This window comes from Pongo pygmaeus, chromosome 18 (assembly GCF_028885625.2).
Source record: "Pongo pygmaeus isolate AG05252 chromosome 18, NHGRI_mPonPyg2-v2.0_pri, whole genome shotgun sequence".
NCBI lineage: Eukaryota > Metazoa > Chordata > Mammalia > Primates > Hominidae > Pongo > Pongo pygmaeus.
This window is the reverse complement of record NC_072391.2, coordinates 28,254,060-28,279,256: the sequence shown is the minus strand read 5'-3', so window position 1 is coordinate 28,279,256 and position 25,197 is coordinate 28,254,060.

Here is a 25,197-nt window from a genome sequence, read left to right as displayed (position 1 = left end):
TTGTTTTTTTCAATAAAGTTTTATTGGAACACAGCCATGACCATCATTTATATATTGTATGTGGATGCTTTCCAGTTACAATGGCAGACTTGTGTAGTTGTCACAGGAGTCACAAAACCTACAGTATTTGTTATCTGACCCTTTACAGAAAATTTTGCTGACCACTGTTGTATGTGAATGAAGGTTTCTGAAGCATTTGCACCCAGAAAAGGTGGTGAGATAATTAAGTCATCAACCAGATCATGGTGGTATACACCTGCCCTCACATTCAAATAAACCTAGTGACCAGCATTGGGCCTAGAAACAGAAATCTTGATGTGGCAAAAAGATATCACTTGTCACGTTAAATTAAAGATATTAAGAAATTGACTGGTCCTGTCAAATAAATTTAAAAATGTATTTGTATTTAAGTTTTAAGTTTGTTTTGATTTTAGAGTTAATGTAATAGCTTTAAAAAAAAGGGGGGGATTTTTTTTTTTTTTTGAGATGGAGTCTTACTCTGTTACCCAGGCTGGAGTGCAGTGGCTTGATCTTGGCTCACTGCAACCTCCACCCCCCGAGTTCAAGCAATTCTCCTGCCTCAGCCTCCCAAGTAGCTGAGATTACAGGTTCCCACCACCATGCCCAGCTATTTTTTATATTTTTAGTAGAGACAGGGTTTCACCATATTGGCCAGCCTGGTCTTGAACTCCCAACCTCAAATGATCTGCCCTCCTCGGTCTCCCAAAGTGCTGGGATTACAGGAGTGAACCACCATGCCCAGCCAAACAGGGGATTTTTACCAAGAAAATCTGTCTGTAAATATTTATTTTACTTTTGAATAAAATAATTTCAGTTGCACCAGAGCTCCTAGAGAAGTTTTGTAAGAAGGCTACCCATAAGTTGGGTTTGAGAAACACTGGTGAAGCATCCCTTCCCTCAGGCCTTAGCACACATCTTCCTGCCCTCCCCTTTTCCCTCTGCTCTAATGTATATGCTTCAACCAGGGACCAGCAAACCTTTTCTTTAAACAGCAGATTGTAAATATTTTAGAGCGTCTCTGAGGCAACCACTCATCTCTGCTGTTGTAGCATAAAAGCAACCATAGACAAGGCAAAAGCAAATGGGTGTCGCTATACTCCATTAAACTTTATTTATAGACACTGAAATTTGGATATTCTATCATTTTCATGTGCTGTGAAATAGTCTTCTTTGGATTGATTTCCAATTATTTAAAAATGCAAAAATTATTCTTAGCTCAGGAGGAGGACTGGATTTGGCCCGTGGGCCATAGTTTGCCAACCTCTGTCCTTCACTGTTAATGAATGTATTTTTCTAAACAGTAAATTTTTTTGTAGACCCTGTTTGTATTAGTCCATTTTCACACTGCTATAAAGATACTGCCCAAGACTGAGTAATTTGTAAACAAAGGAGGTTTAATTGACTCACAGTTCTGCATGGCTAGAGAGGCCTCAGACAAGTTACAATCATGGTGGAATGGGAAGCAGGAACCTTCTCACAAGACAGCAGGAGAGAGATTGCATGTGATGGTGGAACTGTCAGACACTTATAAAGCCATCAGATTTCATGAAAATTCACTCACTATCATGAGAATGGCATAGGGGAATCACCCATGATCCAATCGCCTGCCACCACGTCACTCCCTTGACATGTGCAGATTATGGGAATTACAGTTCAAGATGAGATTTGGGTGGGGTCACAGAGCTTATCACTGCTTAAAAACCTGTACTTGGCCTACTGTTTGTTTGTGTCGATAAGGTTTTATTAGAACATAGCCATACCCATTCATTTATGTATTATTCATGGGTCCCTTATTTCTTATAGGATTAAGTTCATTCAGCTCTTAAGAGGTGAATTCAACTATTTAGGATATTTTTTCTATCTAATTTTCCTTTACATCCCTCCATAACAATCGTGATCTGAACATGGTGGACTAAAGATTGTCCCCTGTTATTCTGTTGTGCTGTTTTCAAGTCATTTTGCTTTTTCCTAAATGGACTTTATCTTCCCAAAATGCCCTTTCCTTCATTCTTCATCTGTCAAAGCCCTAAATGTTTTTCCTGGCCTGTCTCTTCCAAACAGTGTCTCCTGTCTTGTACAAGCCCAGCTAGCTGCATGGTCCTCCATTGTGACATAGTGCTCAATTCCTCTACTACGAATAACATGTATTATGTTAAATTCTAATTATTTATCAGAGTGTTTTATTACTCTGATTACCTCAGGTTTTTGAGAGGAGAAATTACAGCAATCCATCTCTGTATCTCTGTCTAGTATAGTATCCTGACACCAACTAGATGCTCAACAAAGATTTGCTTCATGAATGCTGCAGCAATTATTAGTAATAGAAATAACAGCTCATATTTATTAAGTACTCTCCATGCTCCAGACACTGTAATGAGTACCTTGCGTACATGATCTGAGCTCATATGTCAGATCCAGTACATTTTCTCCTCCCACTCAGTTTTTTTAATTAGGTCACAACTCCTTCATTTCACAAGGCACTGTACGTTCAACAGTAGATTAGGGATCAGAGACAGGCTGATGGGAGAAATATTTGGGTACCTAAATCACACAAACTCTGCCTTACAATTAAGCAAGTTCCATCTACTTGCTCTATGGCAGCCCTGTGCCCTACACAGAAGAAAAGCTTACCAAATTCTTACTAGAGAAAAGATAAAAATAAAGTCTAGTCACTTCAGCAGAACTCTGCTTCATCTTTGTCACTGGGCAAAATTAGGGGCATGTCCTGTGTTATTGGAGTTGCTAGAACACAAACAAAGTCCAAGTTGAGTCAAAGAGGACCCCAGAGACCTGACTGTGCACTGTCCTCCTGGCTAAAGTGAGAAGAGAGTCGCTTTGTTTGGCAGTGGAGGCTTTCCAAATTTAGAGAGTTCTTAATGACTCTTCAACTGCATTACATCCTGAGGATAATTAGTAATGTTGCTGCTTGGCTGTTCAGCACCAATCAATCAAAGAGGATACACAGAACTTGCAATAAATCCAGAATTTCAACCCATTCCAGGGAGGAAAAGATATCTCCTTCAAGGTTCAATAAAAGGTTCATCATTCTGATAAATACATTTAGAAAGGCAAAAATTAAATGAATAAGAGGCTTAGCTTTTGTGCAATTACAACTCAGTTTTGTCTTGTTCTTCAATGGTTGGGGATGAATGGCAAAAAGATCTTTATGTGGAGATATCATAAAAGAAGAAAAACAGGTGAGATAGTGAATTTCTCTGAAAATGGCAAGCACTATCATCTCTTCTAGCTACCTGTGCCAATACTACTTTCCAGAAGTGTCTACTCAGGTTTTTCCTAATCTGCAGCATGAATTGTGATAGATACTGGGGCAATTACAGGCAGACTGAAGCACAGTATTTGCTCCTGCACTGTCTAAGCAGGAAGACCTGTTCTTAAATTAAGTGAAGAAGGGAGATTCAACTCTTTGGGGAAGCTGTTGAGCAAGGTTGAGGAATATGAGTACAGAGAAATACCCATTGGATTTAGTAAGATGAAAGTAAGAGTGATGTTGGACAAGGGGTGAATGGAAGGAGAGGTAGTAAAGAAAATGAGTGTCGACAATTGTTTTTATGAAATTTCCTGTGAAAGTGAGAGCAATATTGCAAAGTTTAAAGGGGACAGAAGAATCCAAAATGCCTTTTCTTTCTGTCATATTGTTGTGTTTTTTAATGTGGAAGAAGCTTGTCTATTTAAATTATAAAAAGGATTTTTGATGTCAACCACTGATCTGTTTTCCGTCCTTATAATTTTGACTTTTCCAAAATGTCATATAAATGGAATCATAGTGTGTCACTTTTTGAGTCTGTCTTCTTTTTTTTTTTTTAATTATACTTTATGTTTTAGGGTACATGTGCACAACGTGCAGGTTAGTTACTTATGTATACATGTGCCATGTTGGTGTGCTGCACCCAGTAACTCATCATTTAACATTAGGTATATCTCCAAATGCTATCCCTCCCCACTCCCCCCACCCCACAACAGGCCCCGGTGTGTGATGTTCCCCTTCTGTGTGAGTCTGTCTTCTTTCACTTGACATAATGCATTTCAGATTCATCTATGCTGTTGTATATATCAGTAGTTTATTCTTTTTTATCCCTGTATAGTATTCCATCATATGAATACATTACAATTTCTTTTTCTGCTCACCAGTTAAAGGGCATTTGTATTGTTTCCAGTTTTGGGCGATTTTGAAGAGAATTGCAGTAAACATTCACACACAAGTTTTACATGAGCCTAAGTTTTCCTTTGTCTTGGGTAAATAGCCAGGAGAGGGAGTGCTGGGTCCTATGTTAAATGTATAGTTAACTTTATAGTAAACCAAAAAAGTGTTCTCTGAAGTGGCTGTACCATTTTTCTGAATGTAAGTTTTTCAGAAATTAGTGAATGCAATTAAAATTTATTCAAAGCCAAAGATGAGGACCTAGTAAAACGGGGGAAAGGCCAAGATACAGAGTGGAACAGATACAGGCAAATCCTAAAATTCCCAGAAAGAAGAAGAAGGTGGGATCCAAGGCACAGGCACAGGGACTGGCTTCACACAAGAAAACACCCCCTTTCTCACTGAGGCAGGAGAAAAGGTGGGAAGGCTGAGTGCAGATGTCAGTTTAGTAGCAGGGGCTTGAGAGGAAGTTTCCATCTTTAAGGCAGAAACAAGCAAGAGGAAAAAGGAAGTAGAAGTTTGAGGACCGCGGAGATTTAAGACAGTCTTTGCAGAGCATGGAGAAACAATTTGCCTAGAGGAATGTAATAAGACTTACAGGCCGTTTTGGGCTTGTATTCGTGGTGCAATTGGCTTGTTTGAAGCAAATGAATTTATGACATCAGTGAGAGAGTCACTGAAATTCTAGGTAGTTAATCTTAAGCCGGAAAGGCAAAGAAGTGGGAATAGTGGATAGAAAGTAAGTAAAAGAGTTGTTCCAGTTATTAAGCTCTTGTCTTTTGGCTTCAAACCCACATGGGGCCAGGGTAGAGACTCAGCAAAATTATACTTCTATGACATTTGACACAGGATCCTTTCCTTTCTCCTTTCCTTTCCTTTCCTTTCCTTTCCTTTCCTTTCCTTTCCTTTCCTTTTTTTTTGATGGAATTTCGTTCTTGTTGCCCAGGCTGGAGTGCAGTGGCGGCATGATCTCGGCTCACTGCAACATCTGCCTCCTGGGTTCAAGCGATTCTTCCACCTCAGCCTCCCAAGTAGCTGGGATTACAGGTGCCCACCACCACACCCGGCTAATTTTTTATATTTTTAGTAGAGACAGAGTTTCATCATGTTGGCCAGGCTGGTCTCGATCTCCTGACCTCAGGTGATCCACTTGCCTTGGCCAACAAATGACACTTCTATATGGGACTCCAGCTGCCTAGTCCCATTAGGCTTTACCAACATAAAACACTAGAGGGTCACCACAAGGCTGGAGGTAGGAGGAGGAACCTGCTGCCCTCTGTCTGCCTGTGATTCCTGTGACCAGCACCTAACAATGCTTCTTCATGTTGCAGCAGGACTTCCTTCTTGAATCAACCTCCTGGCACCTTCGTAAAGACAGCAGCACCTGCGAAGCAGTGTTCCTGCACAGAGGTCTGAGACCCAGCCCTGGGGCTTTTCCTTCAAGCTTCTATGTCTTAGTCATTCCAACTTCCCCCTTTGTTTCTTCGTTTCTAGTCATAGTAGCTGCTTCTTGCAGTCATTACCTCCATGATGCCTTAAAGTTAGAGAATTTTGCCTTTTCAGTTCTTCAATACCTTCTAACACCATTTTTTTTTTTTTTTTTTTTTTTTTTTTTGAGATGGAGTCTCACTCTTGTCGCCTAGGCTGGAATGCAGTGGCACAATCTCCACTCACTGAAACCGCCTCCCAGGTTCAAGCGATTCTCCTGCCACAGCCTCCTGAGTAGGCGGGATTACAGGTGCCTGCCACCACGCCCGGCTAATTTTTGTACTTTTAGTAGAGACAAGGTTTCGCCACGTTGGCCAGCCTGGTCTCAAACGCCTGACCTCAGGTGATCTGCCCACCTCGGCCTCCCAAAGTGCTGGGAATACAGGCGGGAGCCACCGCACCCAGCCAACACTTTTTAATATTAAATTCTCTCTGTTGAAATAGCTTGTGTGATTTCTTTTAAATGGGCCTGGATTGATATAGGGATCATAGTAAACTGGAGATAACTAAGCAGTGAAAGAACAGTAGTAACAATGATATTTGAGCAAGTAAATTGGAAAAATAGGAGGTTTGCATGCTAGCATTACAGACTCGGAGTGGAACAGTTTAGAGAGATGATAAGGTGGAAGGTACTTTGGTCACAGTGGGTGACTGAGATACAAAGGAAGGTAAGGGTATTAGAGATGAGGAAATCATAGCTCTGAGATGCATTGCATAGGTTGACTATTTGGCCATTGAAGGCAGCCCAGATGATGGCAGCCACTAGAGTAAAAAGGAAAAATGTGAACAAGAATTACATACAGAAACAGGGTTTTGAATGTCTTTAGAGGAAAGGGATGGAATCCGTTTTAGAGTTGAGAGGCTTGAGCTTCAGAACAGGTTTTGGTTTGGTTAGGTTTGGTTTTTTTTAATGAGATGAAACAATGGTATCAAAGCACAGAGTGAAATAACAAGGACCACAATAACCATACTTTCTGCCCCCTTGAGGTGTATGGGTTTGAGTTAATAAATTACATTCCCCTGTGGGATTGCAAGGGACGTGGTGTCCTCAGATAACTGCCAGGTTAAAGCAAAGGAGTATTTGCTATCAAATGAGAAATAATAAAGGCTGCTATGAATGTGGTAAATGCTTTAAAATGAAGTTGTATGTTATTAATCACAACATCTATGTGCAGCTGTGAAATTTATGTCAAGACACATTCGCTTTACTGCATAGAAGGCCTGGTATGTATGCGAATTCCAGGAGCTCATTACAATGAATTTAAGGGACACAGGGAGTCACGACTCACAGGTTACAGGATGGATCTGGAAGGCTCTGACACCTCTGATATTCCCGGGTCCTCTTCACCTCTTCACTGGTGAGGTGCCTAAGACAGCCCCGAGGAGAAGCACTATGTCCTTCATATCACCAGGGAGTCGTGTTTTTAAAACAGCAGCTGGATGTAGGCTGGAAGGGATAATCCTGAAGTACGTGTGTGTGTTCCCAGAGCCCTGGTTCAACAAGGGTATCAATGTAGCAGTGTAAGAGCTTCTATTGGACTGAACAACCCAGTGAAGCAGCTATAGCTGAGGACTGACCATACTCCCTGATTCTTCTTCTGCTCGATGTTTAGAAGCAGGACAACTGCTTTCAGAACAAACAAGCATCTGAACTTATATGGCATATGGGGGAGGTAGGCACCGGTGGGAGTAATAAAACTACTAAGTGAGATGTGTGGCCACTCAAACAAATAAGTTGAAAAATAACTGATGTATTTATTTCTGTATCCCATGTTTGTCAAACAGGTCAATGAATAAATAAATATGAATTTTATAAATTATACTTCTCTGTGTACAGAAGTACAACTAATAAATTGTTGCTAAGGGGGAAAGCTGCGGTGATCATTTTTCTTTGTTTCACTTATTTGTAAAATGATCAGGTTCACAAATGAACTGTGGGTAGTCAGTTTATCTCTCTCTAATTATCTATTCACTGAACTTTCTCATCATCAATAATTATTATTTAATGAGGTCCATTGTACAAGAAATAGCTGGTGAGAAAAGTGCATTGTGTGAAAGGTTCCATTCTTAAGAAAAAGAATATGTAATAACAAATAACCAACTGAACAAGGAATGTACTATACCTGTATGAGTGATGTTATAAAATTTTACTGAGAGGTATTCAAAGATTTGGATAAAATGAAAAAAAAAATACACCAGAATCCTGAATGGAAAGAGTCATTGTGGTGTCTCCAATTATCTCTAATCTTAGTCCCAATGGGACTTCTTCAGATCTTGACAATAAGTTTCTAATTCTCATCTAGAAGAAATCATGCTGGAAATAGAGAATAGAACTTTGAGGGGGAAAAAGGCATAATGAGAATTCAATACCTATTAATATGTATTATAAAGCTGTAATTGTTAAAACAGCAAAACGGTGGTACAGGAATACACAGTTCAATGGGACAGACTGTCCAGAAACAGATCAAAGAAAAGCATATGGAAGTTCAGAATATGATAAAAGGTGGCCTTTCACATTTATAGGGATAATGATTTACAGACTATTGCTTAACCATTTGGGAAAAAAATTGACTTATATAGTTGAATACATAAAGGAAAAAACTTTCTTATTAAGTCACAAAAGGAAGTTCATCCGAAGGTAACGTAAAGAATATTTCAAAAATTGTATAAAATATTAATGCCTTTAATGTCTAAAGGGATCTTTCAAATAAATGTAAAAGGATAAATACTCTCAAAAAAGAGAGTGTCAATACAAAAACAAAAATATTTACACAGGAGGACACATAAATGGTCAAAGATGAAAAGAGATTCAATTGCATTAGTAATTAAAGAAGTGCAAGTTATAGAGTTAACATGTCATATGCATTATCTTATTCAACCCTAACATCAGTGGATATGATGAGCCCTTGATGACTTTGAACTCACTGAATTACGGTATTCTCTATCTCTACCACATTATGGTAGCCTCATGAGAGCCTACCTCTATTTTCTCCCCTGCAACTACCAACGTGTTGCCATGGTAGGTGGACCGGGAAGGCTATGTACTTTCTTTATATGCCCTCCAGTGGCTGGCTTCCTGTGTCGGGTGGATTGGTTGCCCAGAACCATGCTTTGCAGTAAAATTTCAAGTATAGCCACCACTTAGGTTCCTGCTATACACGTACCCTACCACTACGACCACTGTGACCGCCACCAGATTAGGCCCTTTTCATGCTGATATGTGCCTGAACGAAGTCTGCACTGGCCTTGGCCTTTGATATTTGGGCAAACGATCACTAGCCTGTCCTCCCTGCTATATCCTCCTGCCCTGTCTGGACCCAGATTCCTGTCCTCCCTGCTGGACTCTGTTGCTGAGACTCCATGCCTGAATCCCCTGTGTAATTCCTTGTGATTCAAGTGCCTATGGATGCATTTACAGGAACTTTGAGCTGATTTGACCTCAGATCTCTGTTCACATTTCTCATGGACACCTTTCTGCAGACAATGTAGTTATTAGCCCTGTGAACAGAACAGAACAGAAGGTATCCATCAATCATGGCGGCTTACGGCATTAGTCCCTGTCTTTTCCAGTCATACACAGTAACAGGCACTTGTATAGTTTAGATATGTGTCCCCTCCAAATCTCATGTTGAAATGTGATCCCCAGTGTTGGAGGTGGGGCCCACTGCATCTATTTAGGTTATAGGGCAGATTCCTCATGAATGGCTTGGTGCCCTCCCTGTGGTAATGAGTTCACATGAGATCTGGTTGTTAAAAAGAGTCTTGGACCTCTCCTCTCTCTCTTCCCTCTCACCGTATGATACACTTGCTCCCCCTGTGCTTTCCACCATGAGTTAAAGCCTCCTGAAACCTCACGAGAGACAGAGCAGATACTGGTGCCATGCTTCTTGAACAGCCTGCAGAACTGTGAGCCAAATAAACCTCTTATCTTTATAAATTAACCAGCCTCAGGTGTTCTTTTATAGCAATGCAAAGCAGACTAATACAGGCATCTAAGTTCTTCTGTCTGAAAGCCCAGTACGGTGCCCAAGAGAACCAGTAGATTAGAATCCTCACCTCTAACAACTGGTGAAAACTGACTCCATCTTGCTACCTTGGGCCTGATATTGTATGTGGCCTGAGTGGGCCCTTGACTAAAGGTACGCCATCTAAAGCCAGCCCTTTTGGTCACGACTTATACGGTTATAAAAGAAAGAAAACTAAAGTCAAGTTTCAGCTTAAGACAAAAAGGGAATTCAACATATGCAACTTTAAAAGGGTGTATTAGTCCATTTTCACACTGCTAATAAAGACATACCCAAGACTGAGTAATTTATAAAGGAAATTACTCCATCCACATGGCTGGGGAGGCCTCACAATCATGACAGAAGGCAAGGAGGAGCAAAACAACGTCTCACATGATGGCAGGCAAAGAGAGCATGAGAGGCAAGCGAAAGGGGAAACCCCTTATAAAATCATCAGATCTCATGAGACGTATTCACTACCATGATAACAGTATGGTATCATACTGTTATTATAACCACCTCCATGATTCAATTACCTCCCACCAGCTCCCTCCCACAACATGTGGGAATTGTGGGAGCTACAATTCAAGATGAGATTTGGGTGGGGACACAGCCAAACCATATCAAGGGGGATATGGCCTCACTGAGAGTCTGAATTGTGTCCTCAAAACTCTGTTTCATTCTCTGTCCAATCTCTGACTTCATTCTATTGGCTTCATTCTCAGTTCTACTGATTGATGGCAAGATAGATGGCAAAATTTCTGGAGCCAACTTCTCCCAGGCTCAAGTGCAGCAGAAAAGAGGGCAAGTTCTCTTCCAGCAGTGGTAGCAAAAGTCCTACTGAATCTCACTGACTTGGACTGGGTCACTTGCCCATTTTGGAACAAATCACTGTTGCCAGGAGAATACAGAGCTTCTGTTGACCAGGTCTGGGGCACCTGTCCTTCCCAGGATGCAGAGGCAGAGACTTCTCTTTATTCAAATCATACAGACAAAGAAACAAAAGGATGGTTTTCCAGTGTAGCTCAGGGAACTATTATTAAAGAAGAAGGAGAAAATAGTGGATAGCTCACAAAAGAACAGAGGTCTCCTACACACACTGACATCATTGAAGCTCTTCTCTTACTTATTGTTGTCCTGCACTTCCTAGGGCTCTGATAACCTTTGCCTGCCTACTGATGCTAGGATGTGTCTGTCCCTAGCCTTCTATGACTGAATGAAATCCTTCTTTATCTATAAACACCGGCAAACATGAGACCCAACTCCTCTGTAGGAACAATCTAGAGAAGTGGAGTGCCATGATTATTAGTTATAGACTAAATCAGCATTTCTTCATTCAATAGATATATATCAAACATATTGTATGTGCAGGAGCTGAGCAAACAGTGGTGAGAACAAGGCAGATGGGAGGAGGAAGGGGAGATTAATTCAAATGGTACATAGAAACTACAGGATGTACTGATGTGTATTTCCTTTGATGGCCAGCCTTCCTTACCTCCAAGAATATCCCAGGTTTATTGCTGTGTCTTCATTGGTTCACTATTAAAGTTCTGTTATGCATTGTTCTTGAGTCCACGTAGGTGTTAATCGTTCCACACCACTCTGTTTAAACTGTCCAGCTCTATCGGTACTTCAAACTAATTTGCCTCTTGAGTTTCCATCCATCCTTCTCACAGACATGATTCTCTGGGCCAAAAACAAGAAAATTGCATGTTGGCTGGAATTGAATAGAAGTCAATTTATCAGCCATGTGGCTTCTGAGTGGGCAACATTCATCCCCCAAACATTTATGGGGCTCTTGCAGTGACCAAAGGATTGTGTGCAAGAAGGAAGAGGAATAAAATGTGAGCTCAGCATTCCAGGAGCTTGCCATCTGGTCAGAAAGAAAGGCATGTCTGCAAATGGCTGCACAACAAGGATTAATGTAATAAAAGCAATATGGTGGCACAAACCAGAAGTTATAGAAATGGAGGCATTTCCTGGAGGAGCCAGGGACTGGAGAGCTAGAGAGTTGCTTTTGTTAAGTAGGTCATATGTGCTTGCAGACTGGCTGTCATGCTTTATAATTTATCCTAAAAGCCTCACTCCTCTTTGCCAGTCCTCTCTAAAGTGTGAGCTTTCAGCTCTGAAATACTGACTGCCGATGTACATTGAAGACACAAGGTATTCTCATGCCAGTACTAGTATCTGTTGCTGTGTAACAAATTATCCCAAAACTTAGTGGCTTAAGACAACCCACATTTATTTTCCCACAGTATCTGTGAGTCAAGAATTTGGACTAGTTTAGTTATTGATTTGGAGGATGTTGCAATCAAAACGTTGCTTAAGGCTGAAGTCATCTGAAGGCTTGACTGGGACTGGGGAATCAGCTTCCAAGCTCACTTACATGATTGTGGGCAGGAGGCCTCACTCATTTCCTGGCTGGCTGTTGGCCAGGCACACAGTGACGGGTTCTCATCATATAGACCTCTCCAGGGGGCTTCTTGAGCATCTTCACAACATGGCGGCTGGCATTCCCCCAGTTACGGATCTGAGGAAGAGAGCGAAGAGATACCACACTGCTATTTATGACCTAGTCTTCAAAGCCATACACTTGTCACTTCTAATATTTTTTACTGAAAGTGAGACACTAAGCCCAGCCCATACTTAAGGAGAGGGAAATTAGACTCCAGCTATAATGGGAAAAAAATCAAAAAATTTGGGCATATATTTAAACCACTACAATACCTCCTTTCCTTTTATTATGCTGATCTAGTTGCTTTTTCTGGCAGAATGGCAAAGAAGCTGAGAACTCAAGCTCTGAAATAAAAATGTCTAAGTGGAATTCAGGGTCTACCACGTACTTGAAGTGTGACCTTAGGCAATTAATTTAACCTTTTTAGGCCTCAGTCTCCTTATCTGTAAAATGGGAATAATATTAGCACCCACTTCATATGGCTGCTGTGAGGATTAAAGGAATGTAATAACATGTAAATATTATATGATTAATACACGTAAGACATGTCAAACACCTAGAACCATGAGTGGCACACAGTAAGTGTTCAATAAATGTTAGCTTTTTTTTTTTTTTTTTTTGAGACAGAGTCTCACAGTGGTGTGATCTTGGCTCACTGCCACCTCCGCCTCCCAGGTTCAAGTGATTCTCCGGCCTCAGCCTCCTGAGTAGCTGGGACTACAGGCACGTGCCACCATGCCCAGCTAATTTTTTTATTTTTTATTTTTAGTAGAGACAGGGTTTCACCTTGTCAGCCAGTATGGTCTCAATCTCCTGACCTCATGGTCCGCCTCTTGACAAACTCCTCTTCTTCAAGACTGAATTTGACTGCTTCCTCTATTCCTAAGATTTCTAGATTTCCTGGGCAAATTTTTCTCCTCCTTCTCCTAAGATTCTCTATCATTTTGACTAGTCTTATAATTGGTACTTTTCAAACTGTATCATCATGACTTAATTACACCTCTGTGTCCCCTACCAAATGGTGTGGCCCATGAAGATAGAGTTGGAATCCCTTAGAGGCAGGTTCTATGGAAGGGGAAGGAAAGCAGATTCTGACCAGCCTAAAAGAGACCCAATTTTATATTACAGAATAGGGGCCTTGAGGAAAAAGAGGACTGAGTTCTTATGCAAAGTGGTTTCCTGACCATAGCAGCCTGGAGTTAACACCAACTGCTCCCCAGAGTCGCTTGGTGGAAGTTCTTGGAGGGAATGCTGCCTTGGGGAGAGAATCCTCTCTATCACAGATCTGACACCAGGAGCCTGGGCACTCATTACACATTCAAACACTTCTCAAGGGGACTGTTAGCAGGTTTCGCATACAAGGAAGTACATTTTCAGGAGCATGTGATACTCTGAAAATGTTTTTATCCAGAAGAAGAATATGTTAGGGGAAGGATGAGTTGATGTTTCCTGAACACCTAGGGTCAGTTGTTTTTGCTTAGCAAGATTTTAGAAGGACCTGAATTAAATCACACTGGCTCCGCTTCTTCCAGGATACTATGGGGGAGAGGGACTTCCTCTGCCTAAGTGGACCAGGCTGCTGTCAACAGAAAGCTTCCAGATGTTGCACAATAGCAGGTGTGTCATCGACCTTCACTCCCCCCAAAGTGACAGACTATTATGCTGCTATTAAAAATGATACTTAAAAGGCATTTTCATGCATTGTTCCTATGGTTGTTCCAGGCACAAACTTTCACTGCCATTGACTCCACCTCTTGGATATAACAGACCAATCCATTCTTTCCCTAGCCTGTAAAGTTGTACCATTGTAAATTGTAGCCTGGATTCTGGAAGACATATGAAATGAAATTAGGTTGGTGCAAAAGTAATTATGCTTTTTGCCACTATACAAGTGGAAAACTTCAATTTGAACTGTTTCAAAAGCAGCTTCTACCCAGTTGAAGGACGTCCTGAAGCCCCCATGTTTATAAGATGGGCTTGTGGTCATGTGTTTTGACTTGCCCACTCCATCTCCATTAAAAAACCATAACTTTCCCAAGTCAGGTAGCTTGGAGTGGGTGGAGACATGAAATTTCCTTCTATATCTGTCTCCAACATTCTATATCTGTCTCCAACATGAAACTGACTTGACCATTCAGAACTTTCAACCACTAGGTCGAGGTGGGGGTAAAGAGTAGATGTGTATATCCTGGTTGACATCATCAAGACCCAGGATCCAGCCACACCTGAAATCACACTACTTTCTAGATTTCCAGGTTTCATGCCCTTATAAACTATTTTTACTGACTTCGGCAGTAAATGGATTCTTTCCCTTATAAACCCAGAGTTCTGACTAACATTGTAGAATATACAGTCAGGATGGCAAGTACCAATCTCCTTTGCCCTCTCACTCTACATTTCAGACATTTATCTGAATTTTTTTTACTAAAAACTCCTGAAAGATAGCAAAACTAATGATTTTCACTTCCCCTTGAAACTTGGTACCTTTGAGAATACATTTTTGTAAGTATTTTAATTAGAAGATGGGAGAGAGTAAATTTATACATTTTTTGAAAAGTAATGTAGCAATATGTGTCAAGAGCCCAAGAAAATTAAACTTGTATAATATGTCTGAAGAATTTCTCTTTTAGGCATCCAACATAAAGAAATAATTAGCAGTAGATGTTCGTCATAAGGATACCTGGGAAATTAGGAAAGACAAAAATCTCAGTTGCCAAACTGCCACTTCTCACAGAGACAGAATGTAGTTCAGGAGTTAGATCATGCAGGATTCAATGCTTCTATATGCACTTGGCTGTCTTGCTACCCTCTTGGAAACATTGTCTCCTACCCTATTATGATGGTAGCTTACTTATTCCCTATACTATTGATACTATTAAAACTAAGTGCTCTCCACTCAGCTTCTTGTTACTTTTTAGCTTTTGTTCAATCATAGCTTCCATTACCTTTTGGCATCCACCTTCAAATCTAGCACTGCCATCTTTCTGTGTGTCTTTTGTCCTCTTCCCCCACTACCTGAGTCTTTCTGGTGATGTATGGTTCCCATTGGCAATGAGTCCCATGACCCACAGCCCCTGCTTACTCATAGTGCCAAGAAAAGTTTCTGCGGGGCCTGGTGCAGTGGCTCATACCTGTCATCTCAACACTTTGGGAGCCTGAGGTGGGAGGATCCCTTGAACCCAGGAGTTTAGACAAGCCTGGGCAACATAGCAAGACACTGTCTCTACAAATAAAACAAAAAATTAGCCTGGCATGGTGGTACAAACCTGTAGTCCCAGCTATTCAGGAGGCTGAACCAGAAGAATCAGTTGAGCCCAGGAGTTCGAGTCTGCGTTGAGCTATCACACCACTGCACTCCACCCCAAGTGACAAAGCGAGACCTTGTCTCAAAAGAAAAAAAAATGCTGAATCATGTTTCTTGCTGACCTGTGGCAGCTGATGAATCTTGGCTCATGCTGACTCATGGTTTCTACAGATCCATATTTCTGCCTGACCCACAGTTTCTGTTGACCCCTTGTTCCTACTGATCCATGGATCCTGCTGACCCATGGCTCCTGGTGACTCATAGCCATCTCTGACTCACAACTGCAACTGACTCATGGCACCTGCTGACCCATGGATCTTGCTGACTTGTCTTCTGCAGATCTGTGTCCTTTAGTAAAAATGACGCCTGCTAATCCATGCCTTCTGTTCATCCATAACTTCTAGTAGGAGGAAGAGAAGGCTAACCCCTCAGAAGAGTTAGGGCTCCAGAAAGTTAGATGTCAGTTCAGGGTAAGCCTGAAATTTCGATAAAGATCTGTAACACCAATTATGAAAACTGCCTAGGAATACAATACCTCCCCTCTACCCCATATATTAATATATCTATTGTGCTCCCCGCCCCTACCTTACTGAATGGACTCTTTTGATTATTCTCAACAATAAGGTACAGAGAACATGAAGAATGTTACAGCTCTGGGGTAGTGGAAATAGCATTGCCTTTTGCAGGAAACCTCTAACTCAAATTATTTAAAGCATTTTTCTAGAGCCTCCTAGAAGGTATAATATGTGTGATAATTTTTGAGCACTCTAGAAGTTTGCCTTTGGTTTTAAAATAAGTAAGCTCCTCAAGTGGAAATACTACCTGAAGCTGAAAGAGCTTAAAGGAAAGACATCAAGAAACACAGATTTCTAGAATTTCAGTGATTAAAAGCTAATTTGAAACTCGGAATCACCCATCTTTTGTATGAGCAGCTTGTACAACATCCTGCGTAAGAATAAACCAGTCTCTCCTTGAATGCCTCCAGTGAATAGGAGCTCATTAATTCCGGAGGTAGACCCTTCTATCTTTGCATAGTTTTCATTATGACAGAGATTTCTTGCACAGATCCCAATATCTTTCTCCCTGAAATTAATTTAGCTCCATGGACCAACAGGAAAAATAAGGGTGAATTTTTCATATCACAATTCTTCAAACATTTAAATGTTACTATTGGATCATTCATTCATTCATGTATTCGTTCATTCTTTAGTCCCTAACAACAGATCATTACCTGGTCCAAAATCTCAATGGTTTCAAGATTGAAAAACACTACCCTAGCCCGTTCCAATACATAGAAAGAAATGTTTTTGTCCCCAGATAAGGAACTTAACAAAGGGTTATTTTTCCTCAAAATGAAACACTTCTTGAGCATTGAGAAGGGGACTACGTCAGGCCTCATAGCATTTTTCTTGTTTCAAATTTAACAAAAAGTATGAAAATGACGTTCCTGTGAAGCTTCAATTAAATAGCCTTTAAACAAAGTTGTTATTATACTGTTTGTTGCCTTCTTGTATTTATCTGAAAGAGTGGTGAGGTAACCAGTGCCTGTGGCTGTCTACAGAATAAAGACAGCCCTTCTTTCCTCAGCCTCAAAAGCTCTTCCCTGTATCACCTGGCTACCTCATCTGGGCTAATTTCTACCCTGAAGTTTCATGCATGAAAGTGCATCCCAGCAAGTGTGCAGTCTGCAGTCTTAGCAGAGAGCTGGGAGAAACTGTTAAGCCTCTATGCCTGTGATTTCTAGCCACCTGGTAAATTCTACTCATAGAAATAGAAGTTGCAGTTATAGACACAGAATACTTGTTGCTACTTCTCTGGCTGCTCAGTTTGTGAAATGCTAATGAACGAGTATCTTTTGCTATGAATAAGATTACAAGTAAATAGAGATGAGTTATTTTCCTGTTAAAGGCAAATATAAATCTGGAAGTAATATTTGCCAGAAAAAAACTATTAGTATCCTTTACATATAAGGAGCTCTGACAAATCAATAAAAAAACACAAAAACCTTGCTACTTGTCAATAAAAAGCAATGTAAAACTGCAACATTTAAACTACCCAGCCATTAAAAGAGAACAAAATAATGTCTTTTGCAAAAGCTTGGATGGAACTGGAAGCCATTATTCTAAGTGAAGTAACTCGGGAATCAAAAACAAAATACCACATATTCTCACTTATAAATGGGAGTTAAGCTATGGGTATGCAAGGCATATAGAGTCGTACCGTAGACATTGGAGACAGAAAAGAGGAGGGTGGAAGCAGGGTGAAGATGAAAACTACCTATTGGATACAATGTAGAGTAATGGGGTGGTATACAGGTGCACTAAAATACTAGACTTTACCACTAAACAATTCATCCATGTAACCAAAAACAACTTGTACCCTTAAAATTGTTGAAATTTTTAAAAAAATTTAATGATAATATTTTAATCCATAAAATTATCATAATTTAAAAAAGCATTGTTGATTTTACGGTAAGGTAAATCTAACCTACCGAAAGAAATAAAGATTAGCAAAAATTTCTAAAAAATGCAATCTGAAATTGTGTAAAGATCTTTAAAAATAATTAAAACCCTTTGGAGCAATAATTATCCTTCCTGAAATTTATCATAGGGAAATAATTAGGATTCAGATAGAGATTTATATACAAGAATGTAACCAAATTTCAAATAAACAACATATTATTATTAACTCTAGTCACCATTGTGTACATGTTATATTAAATTTCCAGAGCTCATTCATTTTATAGCTGAATGTTTGTTCTCTTTGACCAACATCTCCCTATTTCCCCAATCCCCAGCCCTTGACAACCACTGTTCCACTCTGTTTCTACAAGTTAGTGTCTAACCACACACACACACACACACGCACGCGTGCATGCACACACGATGGTAACTATGGGCAGTGATGAATGTGTTAATTAATTTGATTGTGGTAATCATTATACAATGTATACATATATCAAATAATCATACTGTACACCTTAAGTACATACAATTTTTATGTTTAAATTAAGTATTTTTTAGAAAAATGTAATCAAAGTGTTTATCATACACTTTGGGAGGCCGAAGCAGGCGGATCACCTGAGGTCAGGAGTTCAAGACCTGCCTGGCCAATATGGTGAAATCCCATCTCTACTAAAAATACAAAAATTAGCTGGATATGGTGGCACATGCCTATAGTCCCAGCTGCATGGGAGGCTAAGGCAGGAGAATTGCTTGAACACAGGAGGCAGAGGTTGCAGTGAGCTGAGATCATGCCACTGCACTCCAGCCTGGTGACAGAGCGAGACTCCGTCTCAAAAAAAACCACGCATTTATGACAGAAAAAAAGTACCCACATTGTTAAAATTATATCCTGTGATGGAAAATACGTTGTCAGAAAAATGGTACTTTTATTAAAATTTTATAACATAAGAAAATGTTTCCCTTCTACATAATATTCTAGTATAAAATATTTTATTTAGTATGTAATTGTGAGGGATAAATAATCATGGATCAAGATGGAAGAAAAGTGTCTGATTAGTGGCAGAGGTTGATTTTGGAGGGTGGATCGTGAGTGATCCTTTATCATTGTCTTTATAATTATTTCAATTCGTCTGCAAGAAACATGTATTGCTTTGAGAATTCAAGAATTGTTCAAGACTTTTTAAATCTGGAGGTAAGATGGTCTGGAAGGGGGGGTCACTGAACTTAAAGAGCCCAGCGTTTGACTCTCAGCTCAGCTTCTCACTAAGGATGGACTTTGAAGCCGGGATAGCTGGCTAGACGTATGCAGAAGAACGAAACTAGACCCCTACCTTTCGCCATATAAAAAAATTAAGTTGGATTAAAGGTTTAAATTTAAACCTCAAACTATAAGAATCCTAGAAGACAACGTAGGAAACACCTTTCTGGATATCAGCCTTGGGAAACAATTTATGACTAAGTCCTCAAAAGCAATTACTTTTGCAACAAAAACAAAAATTGACAAGCAGGATCTAATTAAACTAAAGAGCTTCTGCACAACAAAAGAAACTATCAACATAGTAAACAGACAACCTACAGAATGGGAGAAAATGTTCTCCAACTACACATCTGACAAAGGTCTAATATCCCGAATCTGTAAAAAATTTAAACAATTCAAAAAGCAAAAAACAAACAACCTCATTAAAAAGTAGGCAAAAGACATGAACAAACACTTCTCAAAGAAAGACATACAAGCAACCAACAAATATATGAAAAAATCCTCCTCATGACTAAACATCAGAGAAATCCAAATCAAAACCACAGTGAGACATCATCTCACACCAGTCAGAATGACTATTACTTAAAAGTCAAAAAACAACAGATGCTGGCGAGCCTGTGAGAAAAGAGAACACTTATACACTGTTGGTGGGAATGTAAATTAGTTCAGCCACTGTGGAAAGCAGTTTGGAGGTTTCTCAAAGAACCTAAAATGAGCTACCATTTGGCCCAGAAATCTCATTACTGGGTATATATCCAAAAGAAAATAAATCATTCTACCAAAAAGGTACCTGAACTCACATGTTCATGACAGTACTATTCACAATAAGAAATAAAAGGAAACAACCGGCTGGGCGTGGTGGCTCATGCCCGTAATCCCAGCACTTTGGGAGGCCGAGGCGGGCGGATCACGAGGTCAGGAGATCGAGACCATCCTGGCTAACACAGTGAAACCCCGTCTCTACTAAAAATACAAAAATTAGCCGGGCATGGTGGCGGGTGCCTGTAGCCCCAGCTACTTGGGAGGCTGAGGCAGGAGAATGGTGTGAACCCGTGAGGCGGAGCTTGCCATGAGCCAAGATTGAGCCAGTGCACTCCAGCCTGGGCGACAGAGCAATACTCCATCTCAAAAAAAAAAAAAAAGGAAACAACCTAGATGCCCATCAATGGTGGATTGGATAAATAAAATGTGGTACACATACACCATGGAGTACTACACAGCCATGAAAAAGAATGATATCATGTCCCTTGCAGCAACATGGATCCAACTGGAGGCCATTATCCTAAGTGCACTAACACAGGCACAGAAAACCAAATACTGCATGTTCTCACTTATAAGTGAGATCTACACATTAGTTACTCATGGACATAAAGATGAAAACAATAGAAACTGGGGACTACTAGACAAGGGAAGGAGGGACGGAGGGGGCAAGGGTTGAAAAACTAACTGTAGGGTGTTATGCTCATTACCTGGTTGATGAGATTATTCATACCCCAAACTTCAGCATCACACAATATATCAAGGTAACAAATCTGCACATGCAGCCTCTAAATCTAAAATAAAAGTTGAAAAAAATTGATTAAAAAATGGACATTGAGAATCATGCTTCATCCTCTGAACCTCTGGCCCTCAGTGGGGATAATAATAGCTACCTCATGCACCTATTCTGATTGTTAAGCAAGATGACATATATAAAAAGACCAGGCCAGGCATGGTGGCTCATGCCTGTAATCCCAGCACTTTGGGAGGCCGAGGCAGGCAGATCATTTGAGGTCAGGAGTTCGAGACCAGCCTGGTCAACATGGTAAAACCCCGTCTCTACTAAAAATACAAAAAATTAGCTGGACGTGCTGGCAGGTGCCTGTAATCCCAGCTACTCGGGAGGCTGAGGAAGGAGAATTGCTTGAATCTGGGAGGCGGAGGTTGCAGTGGGCTGAGATGCTGCCACTGCACTCCATCCAGGGCAACAGAGTGAAACTCGTCTCAGAAAAAAAAACAAAAAACAAACAAACAAACAAAAACACCAAGCAGCATAGCAGGTACCTTGAGGCTGCTTAATAAACATTAAGTAACCAAAGAATTGAATCTGCAGCACAAAGAATCACGATGTTATAGGACCAATGGGTTTGTATGTCTGCTACACTGTAACAGACCCATTACACTGAGACAGCATGGTTGGCAGCAGAGCAAGAGTTTAATGATTGCAGGGCACCGAGCAAGGAGATGACAGGAGACCCTCAAATCTATCTCCCTGAGGAGTTCTGATGGGGACCAAGGAAGGTAAGGGGCTGGAAAATTGGGGTCATTGATTGGGGTAAGGAGGATGAAATCATCAGGATGTGAAAACTGCCTTCTTTGATGAGTCAGCTTTTCATGGAATCCTTTAGACCAGCTGGCATCAGTAGTTTCACTGGTATGCAGAGCCTGAAAAAATATCTCAAAGGAAAAACTTAATGTTTCATAACATTCACATTCTTATCTATAGGACAGTTGAGGGGAACTATCATCTTGTAACAATATTGATATGGTTTGGATCCGTGTCCCCTTTCAAATCTTATGTTGCGTTGTAATCCCCAGTGTTGGAGGTAGACCCTGGTGGGGTAATTGGATCATAGGGGCAAATTTCTCATGAATGGTTAGTAGCATCTCTTTGGTACTGTCCTTGCAATAGTGAGTGAGTTCTCATGAGATCTGACTGTTTAAAAGTGTGTGGCACCTCCTCCCTCCCTCTCTTGCTCCTGCTTTCCATGTGACATACCTGCTCCCCCTCCACTTTCTGCCATGATTGGAAGCTTTCTGAGGCCTCCCCAGAAGCCAAGCATATGCCAGCATCATGATTCCTGTAAAACCTGCAGAACTGTGAGCCAATTAAACCTCTTTTCTTTATAAGTTACCCAGTCTCAGGTATTTCTTTACAGTAATGCAAGAACAGCCTAATACAAAGATCTACATGATCCTAGGAAAATTGGTGTAAGAGTTAAAGAAACAAGTGAAATAAACCTGAGAGGGGCTTCTGGCTGATTTGGGTCAGATTTTGGTCTTTAACTTTTACAATTGGCACCAAACAACTCTAAGGAAGCAGATCAGAGAGCATGCTGACCTCATGATTAAGGCTGTGTGTGCTGCAAGCTTGGTTTATTTTTATTTCTTCTCCTCCCTTCTTCTCTGATTACTTTCATAAAGTTTATAGGGATGGTTTCAATGAGGAGACCTGTCTTGGGGCAGAAGGGTTCACCTATACATGATAGCTTAGGAGACCCTGAGCTGGACTCCTGGGCCTGCCACACACTGTTGGATCTCGCGCAAGCTGCTCAATCCCTCCAAGACTCAGTTTCTTTATCTGTGAAATGGAGAATAATACTGGGAAGTACCTACTTCCCAGTATCATGAGGGTCAATGAGATAATGCAGGAGTTTGCAAACGAGCTCACGGGCCAAATCCAGCCTGCCACCTGTTTTTGTAAATCACATTTTATTGAAACACAGGCAAACCCATTTGTTTACTTGTTGTCTATGGCTGCTTTTGAGCAACAAGGGCAGACTTAAGAGTTGTTTCGTCAGAGATCATGTGGCCCACAAAGCCGGAAATATTTGCTATCTGGCCCTTTAGAGCAGAGAGTTTGCTGACCCCTGAGATAATGTATAAAAACTATCAATAAAAATACCTGTCACTCAAAAGATAATTGCTATTGTTATCATTATTATCATTATTATTGAATAATTCCTCTGCTTAGAAGCAATCCTGAAAAATCACAGTCCAGCCCTATTTTCATCACTATTAAACCTAATTCATCCCAGATAGATGAGTCATTCTTGCTGAGTCACATTTTAAAAACTACCAAAGCAAGAGCTCCTATGGAATCCTTCTGTAATCCATCCCAATGTATTCATCATCACCTTTTGAAAAATATTTTATCTCCTCACCTTCCCTTTCACTGCTGTTTCAATGCATGTTCTATTCCCAATCAAGATAAAGCAGTTTCTAGTGTGAAGTTTCTCTACCGCACCTTCTCTTACCTTAAGAATAGCATGTAGTCACTTCACAATTTCCTCCCCTGAGTGTCATTTGACCCCAATTACCTTTTGCTATTCCTCAGGCAGATGCTAGTCATAGCCATCCTGGACTTCAGAAATTCAGCCAGTGTAGACAGGGAGGGAGTCAGAGAGCAAGGAAACTGACCTCACTACAGAGCTGGCCCATATAATGTCTAAAATGGGGCAGCACTTTCAGGCCAGGTTTAGGAGACATCATGACCTAATGAGGCCCAATCCAATGGGTGTGATGAAGTTAGGGAAGCCCAGACCACAGGCAGAACCCAGAGTCAGCACAGGCAGATGGCAATAGCATTGGCTGCAGATCTGTCCTTTAGAATTCAAATGCCTGCTAGGTGAACTGAGACAAAAGGCCCTTTGTCTGGATTGGAGCAATGTGGTGAAACTAGATATACTCTTAGAAGCCTGTGAGTGCCCAGGGCTCAGAGCAGGTAACCCAGACACCAAGTCTCAGTCCAGCTGGAGCTGAGATGAATAATAAGTCTCTATTTCACCCAACATTGGCTCATTAGCTCATTGGCTCATGATGGGAGCATAGAGGAGCCGTGCAGGTAGCAGGTAAGAGGGATTCCAGAGAAAAAGCAGTGAGAAAGCTCCATTCTGCAATACTAACCTTTCCTCTTGGTCTCTCTCACCTGCAAAACTTCAGTCACTTGTGATCTTGATTGTCTCAATTCTCCATAAAAATTATGGCATTTATGATGGGATTTTTAGCATGGTAAAATCCATGCAAAATTCCGCGCTTTTCCCTGAAATACCTGGTAATTGATTGAGCATTTAGTTCTAGGATGGGGAGCATTTACATTTATTTATTTATTTATTGAGACTGAGTCTCACTCTGTCGCCCAGGCCGGAGTGCAGTGGCGCGATCTCGTTTCACTGCAAGCTCCGCCTCCCAGGTTCACGCCATTCTCCTGCCTCAGCCTCCTGAGTAGCTGGGACTACAGATGCCCGCCACCACATGCGGCTAACTTTTTGTACTTTTAGTAGAGACGAGGTTTCACTGTGTTAGTCAGGATGGTCTCGATCTCCTGACCTCGTGATCCACCCGCCTCGGCCTCCCAAAGTGCTGGGATTACAGGCGTGAGCCAACGTGCCCGGCCGAACATTTACATTTCTAACACGTTCCCAGGTGATGCTAATGTTGGTGGTCTAGAGACCATACTTTGATAAATTCTGGACACAGGAATATTTCATGGGTGAAGCAGAGGTATGAAACTTAAAGCATGATCTCCATCTCCATTTAATCTTTATCAGAACCCTGAATAGGTGATATCAATCCATTTTACAGATGAATAGAGCAAGTTCCAGGGATAAAATGGGATGGCTCAAGATACAGTGCTTGAGACCAGTGGATTTTCAACCTTAGAACAGGTGAAGGGGTGAGGGTGTAAACTAGGAGCTGCAAACTTAAACGCCTGCAGAGGCCATGAAGCTATCATACAGAGAATGAAATAGTTTCTGTAGCAGCTTTTAGCACATACATTCTGTTTTCAGTCCTTATCACATAAGAACGGAGGCCCAGTATTTGTAGAAGGGTCCTTCCAGTTTTTCAAGAGAAGCCCCAAATCTCAATTTTTAAGCATTGCCAATTCTAAATGTCAAAAACATACTGTGTGCAAGTCATATAATATACATTTGCTAGCTAAATTTGGCCCAGATGCTGCAAGTTTGCACCCTTTATGTATTAATGTTTCCCACTCCTTGGTGAGCATACAATTTGCCCTAAAGCGAAGCTCTAGAACAGAGCTACTCAGTGTATGGGGTTTGTAGACAGGCAGCAACAACATCATCCAGGACCTTAAGAAATGTATATTCTAGGGCCCCGCTTTAGAAATGACTGAATCCAGATTTCTTTTTTTTTTTCAGAGAACCATTTATTATGGCAGCCAGATTTAAATTTTCTCTTTTTTGTCTTATTTTTTATTACAATTATTATTATTTCAATAGTATTTGGGGAACTGGTGGTGTTTGATTACATGGGTAAGTTC